Source organism: Acomys minous (genome assembly GCF_964271855.1).
Source record: "Acomys minous genome assembly, chromosome: 8".
NCBI lineage: Eukaryota > Metazoa > Chordata > Mammalia > Rodentia > Muridae > Acomys > Acomys minous.
The window spans coordinates 46,487,119-46,501,306 of record NC_140489.1 but is presented as its reverse complement, the minus strand read 5'-3'; the positions used below and the strand labels follow the sequence as shown (position 1 = coordinate 46,501,306).

Genomic DNA, 14,188 nt, shown 5'->3' with positions numbered 1-14,188 from the left:
GTCCTCTCCCCCTGCTTGCTCTCTGGTAGAAATCATCAGCGTGTAGCGCAGGGGACCGGCTCTGCCTTTCTCTCTAATTCCTAAAGCACATGGCAGCAGTGCATATGGCTCTGTGCTTGAAGCATGTGCATGTCTGACTGAGGAATTGGTATCCTAAAAAAAGAGACCGTCTTTGCTTCTTCCATTCTCCAACGACGCCCTCCCTGTCTGCCTTTATTATATGTATATATATATTTTTTTCAGCTAAAAGAATCAGTGATGAACCATTTGTTTGGAAAAATATTCTGCCTGCCGAGTCCAGATCACCTAAAAGTACTTTTTGGTATTTGGAGACGTAAAATCTTATTATTTGAGTTTGTTCAAAGAGGCATCCAGAACATGTCCAGGCAGGGCCCGGGGGTAGGCTAAGCTCATAGTGGCTGCTGGATGCACCGGGCTAATCAGAGGACACCATGGCTGCATCTCACCACTAGCGTTAGAAACTAAACCTGAACTTCTGGGGCCTGGAAACCACCAGCCATCACTGCCAAGCAGGAGCTAGCTGTGCCCTCAGGCGCCAGCTGCAGAGGTGGTTCGGCCACTTGCGGGCATTGAGAACAAGCCAGTTGGTTTAGGCTTTTGCTGCTAGTGTGGGCTGCTGGCAATAAAGCCGGAGTCTGGAGGATGCTGGGGGGAGTCACCCCCGCAGCCTCCTTCAGCCACGCAGCTGCACTAGATCTGATTTAATTTAGTCTGATCATCTTGGCTGCATTGCATGAGCTGAGCTTCAATCTCAGTCAACACAGGAGAAAACCAGGACAAGAAGAGGCCCACCCAAGGCTACACTGAACCCCTAGCTAGTATTCAAAACTGGAAGTGCGGCTTCCATATTGCTATAGAAACACATTTAAATGAATAGAAGCAATCGGGCACCGTTTTAATTACACTGCTCCTTTCTGGGGCTAGATCATTATAATGCTAGTGCAAACAAATTAATACTTTGCTGCTTTTCTTTTTGGAGAGGAAGAAAGCAACATGGTGCCAACGCAAACCACTTGATTGCGTAGTATTTCAACAGTTCCTACCGCCTTAGAGAATATGCGGGTGTTACATGTTGGCGCTTTTAAAACACTAGCCCCCTTAAGTCTTTGTTATTGTAATTTTTAAAAACTTTATAAATACAGTTATGGAAAAAAATATGGCTGTTACTGAAAACTTAGAAACTGTATAGAGGGCTGGGGTGGTGATCCATACCCACATAAGCACAGTGTTTGGAGTTCTTATCCCCAACACCCACAGAAAAGCCAGGCCAGCTGTGCAGACCCATAACCCCAGGGCTGGGTGGGCAGGAACAAGTAGACACCCCTGGGCTAGCTGTCCATCTAGGCCAGCTGAAACAGAGCCTGCCTCAAAAAAAAAAAAAAAAGGGAGAAAAGCTATAGAGGAAAACACTCAATCCCATTCTCTGTTTTCTAGGTAGACCACAGATGATTGTACCTGTATGTACACACACACACACACACACACACACACACACACACACACACACATACCACACACACACACACAAAGATATTTCTATTAAAAAAGAAAACTAATGCCATTTTGAGAGACAAGGAATAACTTTTCATATTTTCATACTTCTTCAGTATCTTTTTCCATGAATATATATTAAAGAATATTTTAACAAAATTAAGATTTGTTTTTAACGTACAGTTTGGAGGCCTAAGATATTTTATTGTACATTACATAATTCTATTTCTAGACTATCAAGATCCCAAACGCATTCTTCTATGATGATGAAGAAATGAAGATACCATTCATTATTTATTTCTGACAGTGTTGTAGAAGGACGGACTAAAGCTAAGGAACCTTCTCCACTCCACACTCAGACAGGAAAAAGAAGCAGACACTGGCCTCACTCCCTGAGAGTGGAAGCCTACAACTGCATCCTCACTCGTTTCTGTTCTTGGTAGCAGTAGGCTCTTCCCATCTCCAGCCAAGTCACTGGCTTCTTCCTCAAAAAACTCATGACTTCAATCATGGCTCCTTTTGGACATTTATAGACATTGAAATGCCACATCTTTCTCAGAAGCATCTAAATATACTCAAATGTCTTCCATGAAGTATTTTCTCTTGATCTCCAGTCACCTTCCACTATTCACCTTCACAATTTTACTTAATTGACAGGGATAGTGATGCATACTCATGGGCTAAGATATATATATATATAGTGTGTGTGTGTGTGTGTGTGTGTGTGTGTGTGTGTGTGTGTGTGAGACATATAATGATCAGGGGTAAGTGAAGTACATCATGCAAGATATTTATCATTTCTTTGGGTTAGGAGTGTTCACAGTCTCTACTGTCTTGTTGAAATGTGTAATTGTTTTTCAGCATGCTCGCCCTAGTGCATCTTAGAAAGTTCGACGTTATCCCCCATGCAACTGCTCCTCAGCATCTGTTTGTTATCTTTCCTCCACTAACTTCCCAAGGCCCCCTGGTAACCGCTTTAGTTCTCTGCTTCTCTGGGGTTCACTATTTGGCCTCCTCATGCAAGCGAGAACATATGGTGTTTGTCTTCTCATCTCTGGCTTATTTCATTTAGTAAAATGTCCTGTGTTGCAAATCACTTAATTTTATTCTTTTAATAGCAGAATAAATACTCCATTAAATATATCTACCATATTTTTTAATCCTCTCATCTCAATACCTAGTTGATTGTACATTATGACCTACGATAAGTGATTAAACAAACATATGAATGCGGATGTCTACTTGAAATACTGATTTTTTTTCTTTTAAATACACCTACTAGGTGAGTGGTTCTCAACCTTCCTGATTCTGTGACTATTTAATACAGTTCTTCATCATGTGGTGACCCCCCCCAACATAAAATTATTTTCATTGCTACTTCATAACTGTAATTTTGCTAGTGCTATTAATTGCAATGTAAATGTCTGATATGCAGGCTATCTGATATGTGACCCCTGTGAAAGGGTCTTTTGATCCCCAAAAGAGTCATGACCTACAGGATGAGAACCACTGCACTAAAGAGATTGTTGGGTAATATAGAAGTCCTGTTAATATAGAAGCCTTCTATCATTTTAATTTTATTTTTCTGAAAAAAGATTGTACTGATTTCTCTTCTCACCAACAGTGTATGAGAGGCCCCATTTCCCCACTAGCTTGCCAGCATATTATTCCTTTTGCTAAGTCTTTCTAGCACTACCAAGTTGCCAGCCCGGCTTAATTCCTACTCCATTCTAAATCTCATCCTTATCACCACAGAGCCGTATAGCTACCATCCCTCATCAAAGGAAATGGAGACCATCACAGAGAAACACGACTGGACATAATGGAGAACTCCATGGATTTGGGGGAGCCCAGTCGCACTGGCTGTACCTGCAGCACAGCTCCTGCATCTGTCTCTCAGGGAACACCGTGGAAGAGGAAGTAGAAAGATTGCAGAAGCCAGGACACCAGGGAGGCCCCTGTGAGACAGCCACTCCTAGAAATGGCTGCATAGAGAGGATTGGAACAACGGCGGTGTCGACGGGCATGTTAGCATGGGAAGGGAACAATTTCAAGAGGCCCCACGTCTTGAAAGAACCACAGGCAGCTAGTGACTGCTGAGAGAAGGAGAGTCAGCCGGCTCTAGGGATGAGTCCCACATTAGCTGTCTAACCACTGTGGTCAGCCATGATAGCACATACACACAACAAGAATAGATTCAGCAGCTTGTATTTATATGTATTTGTGCCCACACACACCCAAACCTATATGTGTGTGTGTGTGTGTGTGTGTGTGTGTGTGTGTAACAATAATATTCAAAGAAAAGGAGGCTATGTTGAGAGTGTGGAGACCTAGGAGGGGTTTGAGGGAATAGCTGGGGGAAACTGAGGGAAGAAATAGAAAGAGAAGCAATGTAATTCAATTTCAATGGAAACCATTTCTAAAGACTCTTTCTAACTGGAACGGAAGGCCATGCCATAGTGATTCTGATCTGCGTTCCCTGATGCTCAGAGGTGATAAAATTTGTTGCTTTGTTATTTTTACATTGTTGTCGTTTGGCTTTTTCCTTATAGCTGCTGCCCTTTTGGATCTCCTCTTTTTAAGAAATGTCTACATAGCCATTCGCCCATCTTAAAATGGGATGGTTTGTTTGTGCTGTTCCCTCAGCAGCTCTGCACTGCATTTTCTTCCCTCTCCAGGCGGCTTGCCTGAGTGTTGTTTCCCCTCACTCTGTGCGCCACTTCCTCTGTCAGGTACAAGGTGGATGAGACGCTAACTTCTAACCTGGCCAAGGTTAAAAATGAATAATAACAAAAGAAAACAGAACACCTCTTTTTTGCTGTGATAACTCTGATTCTTAAAATGTTTTCATTTGGCTACCTTGTAAAATGGCTAGATCATGCAAATGAGCGTTTCTTTTATCTCGCATACTCATATTTTCATAAAGCTATGGACGGTCCACCCTCTGATTGCTTTTCCAGAACGTATCCATCCATCTAACTAGAATTTGCCCCCTTCCACCACCATCTTCCTCTCCCTGTCCACCCTCACCCTGGCAATAATTCTTTTGTCCTCTGCTCCCTTGAGTGTTGTTTGCTCTTGTCTTTTGAAGGGCCTTCCGTCCAGGCCAGCTTAGCTTAGCCAACAGCTGTCCTGTTGCTTGCTATCACTTATTGGCTCATTCTCTCCGTCTCTCATTTTTAATCACTAGTTCCTGTTTCAGTTTCAAGTCTTAGTACTCCCGTCTCTGTTTCTATGAAGAATACTATGTTTTAGAACTGTGTTAGTTAACACAAGCCATCAGAACAAAACAGGGAATGGTGGCTTTGTCAGCTTATGTCCTCTCAGTTTCAGAGACTGGACATCCATGGCCAAGGAGTCAGACAGGATGTTCAGTTTCTGGAGGTCACTATGACATGCAGCCAGCAGCTAGCCAGCTTCTTGCTACATATTTGCATGGTAGAGAGGAAGGGATGGGGGAAGGAAGGAAGGAAAGAAAGAGGAAGAGAGAGATTCTCCTGTGTCTCTTCTTATAAAGGCACTGATGTCACCACAGGGGTGCTACTGTCATGACCTCATGCCAACATAATTGTTTCCCAAAGGCTCCTGCAACCAACTGAGTGCATCATATGGGGAGGTTAGATCGTCAGTACACAAATGTGTGCTTCAGTCCAGAACACTGCTACTTCTTAATTAATTGTATTTTCCAAAAATCTACCTGGCCTTTCTCTTCCTCTCATGCTCTATGTTCCCATGGCTTCACCCTCCCTATAGCTATGGCTATCAATTCTGTAGTAGCATTGCTATATTAGCTTTGCTTGCTCATCTATCTATGTATCTATGTATCTGTCTATCTGTCTATCTATCTATTTATCTACCTATGTCCCTTTCTCCTTCCCTCCAATTATACAATTTTTCCCATTTAAGAATTGGTGTACTTTACTTTTGATCCCCTATTATCGGGCATTTGTTTCTGATTGTGGCTAGAAACCGCACTGTAACATGTTCTCACAGAGGTAGTTTTCTTTCGTGTTGACCTTTTCATCTTCAAGTATATGAGGAGGAGGTTGGTGTGTGTGTGGAGGTCAAAGGGAAGCTTCTGGGTGTTGGTTCTCACCTTTCCACCTGCATCTGGAGATCCTCTTGTCCCTACTTTCCTACAGAGCGCTCTCCTGAGAGGCGTTCATGGTTATAGACATTGTGTGCAGCTTTAACCTGGGTTCCGGAGATCCAGACTCAGGCAGTCAGGCTTGGGCAGCAAGCATCTTTACCTACTGAGCCATCTCCCAGCCCTAAGACATTTGTAAAGGCCCTGACTTACACATCATCTTTTAACTGAACAGCCCTCATGGTTTCTGCCATCACACTGCAGTCAGTAACTAGCTGTGCTGAGGCTCTCTGGAGCAGCAGTAGCTCCTGTTAGCTCACTGCCACCTGAAGACGAGGTGAGAAGTCAACTCTACCCTGTGCAGGGTGTGAGGAAACCAATCGTCTTAGGAGGTTGGGAGAAATTGTGTTCATAGAATCTTTTGGTACCATGCTGTGCTAACTGACCCAACCAGAGCCTCTGTTGAAAAGAGCATAGGAGTAAAAGGTGACCACAGAGAAGGTCGGCCACCCAATGGATGGTTGTGCTTTTGACTGAAGTGACAGCAAGGGAACATCACTGCATGTTTTTAAACCTGGGTGCATTGAATACTTGGCGCTACGGTCAGCTTTTACCCCCTTCTGCCGAATCTTCCCATGTTTCTTTGTAATGAAGGTTTCTACTTGCTAATAACGTGTATATGTTCCTCTTGGTAACCCTGAAGGACTTGCTCAGCAAAGCCAGTGTAATAGTGCGCTGAGAAGAGCTGTCCCTCGGTGGTCCCATCCATAGCAGTGCCTCTGAGCTGTTGGATGATTATAAACGCCCATCCTGGAGGCTGTCACAACAGCCTTAATAAAGGGGCCAGTTTCAGCCTGGTGCTCCCTTAAAATCATCCCCAGTTGGTGTGAATACTAGCTGGAATAACTCCCCCCTCAAATGGTCCTTGTTTATTTTCAAATAACTTCACTAGTACATAAACTGTCTACTGGAAAATTGGTCTTTAGAGTCAAGTGCTAAGCTAAACTCTTCATTTACTGGGAATTCATTTGCCATTGACCTCAAATTACTCAACAATGAAGTCACAGACTTTCTGTAAACATGAAAACCTCAAGCTTATGGGTCCATACTGTCTCCTTTAATTCAGTGTCGGCTGTGGAAAGGCATACACGTTAACTTCAACTCGATGCTTTGATGCTTCTGTGAGGCAGACAATAGTCATCAACTAAATAAAGAAAAAACAGAAACAGAGACGTTAGTGCATACAGAGGCACAGTTAAAAGATGAACCCTAGTGAGTCACTTTTGTATAAATTCCTTCTGAGTGTTGACAGAACCCCGGGCTGCTTTTAGAGAACAGAATATGGGCAGACAATGGGCTAGCTAGCCGCTGGTTATATTATTAGATTCCCTTGTGACCTTATGGCCAACTGGAAAGAAGAGTCTCTTTCTGGCTTTGAAATAGTAGGTACCACGTGACAGAGGGCTGTGGTGGTCTGATAGAGCTTGAATAGCTCTTAGCTAAGACCAGGGGGCCAGATAAATAAAAAAGCCTCAATCCAATGCGCAGAGTGTACTCCAGAAGCAGCTCAGGTGGGGCCATCCCTGCTCTGCACCTCCTATGACTCTGAGCAGTGACAGGTGACTCTAGACCACAAAAGCTACAGGATGATGGGTGTATTAGTTTGAAGCCACTAACCCGGTGGCCAATTTGTTACACAGTGACAGAGATTTGATACAGCCTCCCTGTCAGGGTGGAATGTGTGAAATGGCAGGTTTGCACCTCACCTATTTGGCCATGACAAATTGCTGAACATCTCTAAGCCTTTTAACTGTGACACGGGAGTAAAAAAGAAAATGGCATCGATTTGCGCGTTGGGAGGACTGGACAGCACAGTATAAGTTAGGAGGAGACCCACTCTGAGGAGGAGTTTCTCTTGCTGGTAGAGGACGTGTTTGTCTCACCATGGCAAGCATTTTCACTGTTGTTCTTCTCTATGCCCTCCATGTTCTGAGGACTTCTGGCTCGTGCCTAAGCTGGATTTTTCAAGGAGAAGTCATTCTCTCCTTCATTTCTAGTTCATTAGCTGGGTCAACTTTCTGATCAGCCTGGGACAGTCTTAAAAGAATAGTTATAATAAGTAATGTGTTTGGGTTAAAAGCAAAGCTGTTTGGTGTTAGAGTTAATGAAATTTCCATTAGCTTAAAAAAAATGTTGGCAGTGGATTGATGCACCAGACTTAGAATCACAGAGTTAGTTAATGGGGGGTGGGGGTGCAGCACAGACATGGGGTGGAGGGACTTGGCACAGTGGCCATGGCTACCTCTGTTTATCATTGCTTCTTCGGCTGTTGCTGGGAGATTAGAAAGGCTGGAAAGAAAACTGCCAGTGCCTGTGCTATGAGATGTGCCAGGAGAGGAAATCAAGGCACTGGGCTTGCTGTTAACAGGATTGGCAAGGCCGGGAATGAACTTGAGGACCCTTGGGGTTTTAGGAACCATTCATTACAGTCATGAGAAAGAAATAAAACACCAATGAAAACAAACAGAGACCACTTTTGAATGGATGTTCCTAAAACGCTCTTGCCTATAATTTGCTTTGTATAAAGACCTAATGAGTAAAGTCTGCATTAGTGCCATGTTTCTTTCTGGACACTGTGTAAGGGACTGGCATCATTTACATCAAGTCCTAATTATTCAGTTTTCAGATGGATGCTTCTCAGATTGGCTACAGACTTGATAGGAAATTACGTGCGCTTTATAGGTGTTTGTTCTATGTAAACCCAGACACATTTCTTAGAACCAAAGATAGTTGCAAGGAATTGTTCCACCAAGTCTAAAAGCACATTGTTGTTGTTTTTTTAATGCAGCAAATGAAAATCCAGTTTATGAAGCCAGGCGTGGTGGCACACCTGTAATCCCACCACTCTGGGAGGCAGAAGCAGGCAGATCTCCGTGAGTTCGAGGCCAGCCGGGTCTATAAAAAAGCACATCTGAGAAGTGTAAGTAGATAAGGTTTCCCATTTTTTACTCTGTAAAGTATAAGATGACACATATAACAGGTACCCACATAGAGAGGCACATTCACAAGGCAGACACGTGATACATATAAAATCTACAATATGGTGCTGGAGAGATGGCTCAGAGGTTAAGAGCACTGTCTGCTCTTCCTAAGGTCCTGAGTTCAATTCCCAGCAATCACATGGTGGCTCACAACTATCTATAATGAGATCTGGTGCCTTCTTCTGGCCAACAGGCACATAGGCAGGCAGAATGTTGTATACATAATAAATAAATAAATTATTAAAAAAATCTACAATATGAACACAAAACATGCACATGGCAGTCAGACATGCACAATAAAGAATTTGAGAAGACCTGCAGCAGAGACCCAGTGATTTTTGTTTAACCATGTGCTTCTCAAGTTACTCCGAGACAAACCCACCCCCAACCCCAACCCCCGTGTGTGCCAGTCACTTGGATTTGAAACACGTTAGTATTCCCAGAGCAATAATGCTGTGAATAGTCAGCCTTCGAGATTCTCTCCAAGAAGTTAACCATGACATGGGGGTAAGTATAAGGCACTCCAGGGTTAATGGGTACAACATACATACCACCATTAAAATAACCCATCATACAGAACCGATGCCTGCTAATTATATAAAGAACACTGAGGGTCGTGACTGGTAAATGAAGTCTTTCCTTCTAGAGTCTGGCGTGGCCTTTTTCATGCAATGTTCAGAAAGGCAGGTTCAGCTGTCCTACCATTGCCCTAGCATTATTCACTTTTCATACAGGTAGACCCTGCTGGGCAGCGGAAAGGACCAGCTTCCTGCAGAGTGGGTAGCCCACACGGGAGCTGTATCTCCTATACTGCTGCACTCAGCACCCTTGGCCTTGACATAATGATTTGGCACAGTATCCTCTTTGCATTCCTGCTGCTAGGGCCCTGAGCAACTCCTTATCAGCATGCATGGCTCTGTTTATTCTGTATAGAATGGAAAGGAAGATATTTCACCCTTTCAAGAATGCCTGGTGAGGCATTTGCAGAGCGCTTACTGTGAGGATGAAAGAAGTTTTTATCTTCCTAGGGAAGCTGTGACCTGGGCTGTGAGGAGGCCAGACCACACAGTTCTACATGAACTCATCCTAGGGCTTAACTGACCACAGCTTCAGCACCAAAAATGTACATTGCTGCAAAGAGAGTGAAGGGCTGTACCCTCAAACCTGTCAATATTTTACATTCTGAATCAAAGCAGGCTTTCCCACAGACTGATTTCTATTCTGTAAAAGAAATTGAAGATCTTGGCAACTTCTAGAGATGCCTTTTATGAGCAAATTACCTATTTGTTAAAGTACAGAACAAGAACATGTTAATTAATGCAGCCAGCACAGAAACCAGTATGAGCCAGTCTCAAAACAAAATCTAAAATCAGGGGGCTGGAGAAATGGTTCAGTGGCTACGAGGGCTTGTTGCATAATCACAAGGACAGGAGTCCATATCCTAGGCCCCACATAAGAAGCCAGACATACTACAAACTCCTGTTACTTCAGCTCTAAGGGATCCAATCCCTCCTTCTGGCCTTGGTGAAAACCCTCATAATATAAATAATCCTTAAAAACAAAGAAACTAAGAGTACCGCCTGGCTATATAGTCAAAGGAATCAAAGCTGCCATGTACTACAGACACCTTCATACTTGTGTAGATTACGGCACTATTCACAATAGCTATGTTATAAAAATCAGCCTATGTATTAATTCATATGATGAAAACTGTGGTGTATATAGACAATGAAGTATTGTCCACCCATAAGGAAGAATGAAGTCATGTTGTTATGGGAAAGTGGGTGGTGGAGCTGGAGATTATCATGTTAAGTGGAAGAAGTCAGACTTGGAAAGACAGATACTGCATTTTTTCTTTCATATGCATGAAAGACATGAGAGTACAGGGGAGACTGTTTGAAAAGAGGAAAGGGGGCACAAGAGAGAATAATAGGAGGTAAATATGACCAAAGTAAGTTTTATATAAATATAAAATTTCACAATGGAATTAGTTTATAATTACATTATAGTTAGTATACACCATTCACCTATGAAAAGAGGCTAGAGAGATGGCTCAGAGGGCAAAGGTGACTGCCATCAAACCTATGACCTCATCTCAATCCCCAATGGGTTCTCTTTTTAGCCTAGGGTTCAGTGGAAAATATGATCAAGGTCCACATGGTAGAAGGAGAAAACAAACTCCTGGGGGTTGTCCTCTGAGTTTCACTTTTTCATGCCCCCCCCACATAATAGATAAGATATAAAATAGATAAAATATGAGATATGAAAAAAAGGGTCAGAAACAGAGCACACTTGACTGCTGATACCAGACATGACTACTAGATCACTGGTTTAAGATAGAAGTAATATGTCCCCACACTTGCTGTATTTAAGTCACAAGGGGACTTGTTCTATTACAACCCCAGCTGATGAAGCTTAGAGGACTTTGGTCACACGTATTCATGTTGCAGGCACTGTTTTTGCAGGCACTAAGCTCTATAGAGTTCACACAAACCTTAAGTGAGGCAATGCTACGCCTATCCCCATTTTATAGATGAGGAAACTGATAACTATTGGCACCATGAATAGCAGATAGCCCCATAAGTTGCTCAGATTCAACTGTTGGGAGGCATTTCTGTGCTCCATGCTGCACTTGGGAATGTACAGACTGCCTGTTCCAACCACAAGCACATGGAGCATTAAGACCCCCTAAGCCAATGGTTCTCAACCCTTTTAACACGCCCACCCTTCAATACAGTTCTTCATGCTGTGGTAATCTCTAACCACAAAATAATGTTGTTGTTACTTCATAACTGTAATTTTGCAACTGTTATGAATCATAGTACAAATATCAGACATGCAAGATATGTGATATGCTACCCCTGTGGGGGTCATGACCCACAGGTTAAGAACAACTGCCCTAAACCCTCCTTCCAGCACATTGTCCTCTGGAGAGGAGCTCATGGCTCTTTGCTTCCCACCAGAGATCAGAGCTATTTGCTCTTGATCTTTTCTGGATGGTTCTCTTTTCTGAGGTTCCCGTATCATCTGTTCTAGTGTCTCATTGGTCACAATCAATCCCCATTTTCCCACTCCTTCCAACCTGTGGTGAACTTTGCTGGCTCACTGTGGTTCATCTTTAGTCCCAGCAAGTGTCCTGTGGGTGAGCTGGAGCTGCAGCTCTACCTCAGACCTGCTCCTCACCTTCTGAGCTTCCTCCCATTCTGAGCTGTCTTGAGAATGAAGGCCCTTGACACCTAGGGTTTCTCCATCCACACAGAGGTACAACGACTCCTCTCCCTGCATCCGTACATAAGATTATTTTGATTTGCTTTAAATATCTTGTTTGTTCAACCAAAGGCCAACGCTGCTTTTTTGATTCAAGTCTAGCTTTTGTTTAAGTGTCATACCTGTGAATATACTAACTGTAGAGCTTCAGGTTCTTACTGGTTCCGGTTAATTGTTTTTTCTTTATGTGAAAAGACAGTCTTCTCTAGCTATAACACACTGAGGAAATCTTCCTGAAGCTTTAGAAGCCCTTTCCCTGGAGCACCCCTCTAGTTGCCTCTACAACACAATCCCTTCCTTTATGTCTTTGCATTCCTGACGTACTTGGAGCCTATGACGTGACAGCAAGGTGACTTTAGAATTTCTTCCCCGCAAAAGGGATGGCAGGTATGACCCAATTTGTTGATTGCTTTTAGACCTGTGAGGACTGAGTTCTGCTGACTGTGGGGGAGATGAGGCCACCAGTCAGGAGACCCAAGAACAGTACCCCGCAGTCAGAAATGTAGGCAGCAGCACCTCATGGCCACTGGCATGAAAAATTGGGAAATGGTTGGGAGAAAGGAGCAGGGCAGAACTAGAGAGCCAAGAAGAGGTAGCTGTGGGCACAAAGCCAAGCAGGTGAAACGCACGCCGTGAGGCCCACAGATGTCCGTGCTTCTGCTTTTTTTTTTCTTTCAGAAAGCCATGGCTCTCCTGCAGTGACAGGAAGATGCTGTCCTTGGAGCTAAGGAACACGTGGTACTAGAGCTGGGGTACAGGGGTTCTTCATGATGCCAGTTACTTTGGGTGGCAGACTTATGTTCTTTTCAACAGGAAGAAACAGAGGGTGTTTCTGGGTCACTGAGTTGAACTGCGAGAGAGAAAGAGAAAGGAGGAGGAAGAGAAGAGACGGGGACTCAAGTGAACACGCTGCAGTTGGCCAGCAACTTACCTCTGACGTGTGTATATTAAAATGTAGGGACTTCTTTTTGGTGGAGTCTGATTTTCTGTAATCTCTGTGTGTTTAATTTTATTCATTTTTATTTATTCATAGTTAACTTATTTCTTACAATATACTTTGATCATATTCTTTCCCCTCGGTTGTCTCTCATCTTCGCATTGCATTGGAAGGCAATCTGGGAATCTGCTTTCGAAGCCACGTCTTTCTGTCATTTGCTTTGCCATTCCTCTCACGATGGAGGAAATCTGAGTGAACTGTGTAAGTTAATTCTGTTGCATAGCCCTGGGTCATGCATTCCCAATTCTCTCTCAGTTGCTTTAGGGAAATTCCATGAAGAACACCTGTAAGTGCAGATGTGGTTGCTGCGGGCATACGTGGGGGGATAGCTCTCATGGCCTTCTGGGAAAGGTCTGTTCCACAAGTCAGAGTCCGGTCTCGGGAAAGCAATGATGTCCCGAAAGACGTCAGCTCACGCCATTCACAATCACAGCATTCCCCTCTTGTTTTATAGGTTCTTCCTCACTCCGTTCCACCCAAGGAAGTCTCTTCCATAGGGTAGCTCAGGGTCGCCATGATTCCCACCCATAAACCTGCATAATTACAGGCTTACAGGAAGTCCGTCCACATTCCATCTCATTTGTTTTCAGTTTCCCAGACAGATCATGTTCTTCCTGCTTTTTTCTTTTTCTCTCTCTGTCTCTCTGTGTCTCTGTCTCTGTCTCTGTCTCTGTCTCTGTCTCTGTCTCTGTCTCTGTCTCTCTCTTCTCCTCAAGGTCCCAGTGCCCTATTACAGGATTCTATTCGCCTAGAACTTTCTGGAGACCTGGTGCCTCTCTATTTAAACTCCCTGTGGCCTGAGCTCTGGTAAACAACGAAGGGCATGTATGCACTTGTGTGCCTAGGAAGGTTGTGCCCTGTGCTTTCTCTTGCGGGGGAAGCCCAGGGGGCTGGCCCCATTTCAACCTCCAGGTCTTTCTTTTATGAAGATAATGACGATCACAGTCATCCCACTGGCGTCCCTGTGGGCACGCTGTGGCAGCCAGCCCTGGTGCTCTCACGTGCCTGTGCCTTTCATTTGAAAAAGACATGCAAGGGCACATAGGCTCGGCCAAGGTAATTATGAAAGACAAAGTTTTGAATGTAATTAAGTAATATCTCAAAGTCTTTACAGTTGGTTCATTTACATAGTGTACTGCAGCACGTGAGAGACTTTCACGTGAATTGTGCCGTGTGGTGCTTAGATGCTGGGCCTGCTTTCAGGAGCATGTAGTCTTAAAGCTGAGTCTTTCTTCAGCTCCTGTCAGAGGGAAGCAGAAACGGAGTATGGACTATCTGCGTGTA

General features: G+C 43.8%; 1 long non-coding RNA gene across 1 annotated transcript in view; it reads left to right on the top strand.

Moving 5' to 3' along the window:
- The window catches only part of LOC311602822, a 71,205-nt gene extending 58,338 nt beyond the window's left edge, over positions 1–12,867 (top strand). The window contains exons 2-3 of the long non-coding RNA XR_014780860.1: positions 8,448–8,579; positions 12,721–12,867. This is a non-coding gene — a long non-coding RNA (uncharacterized lncRNA). The remainder of the gene's footprint in view (positions 1–8,447; positions 8,580–12,720) is intronic.
- The last annotated feature ends 1,321 nt before the right edge of the window (positions 12,868–14,188 follow it).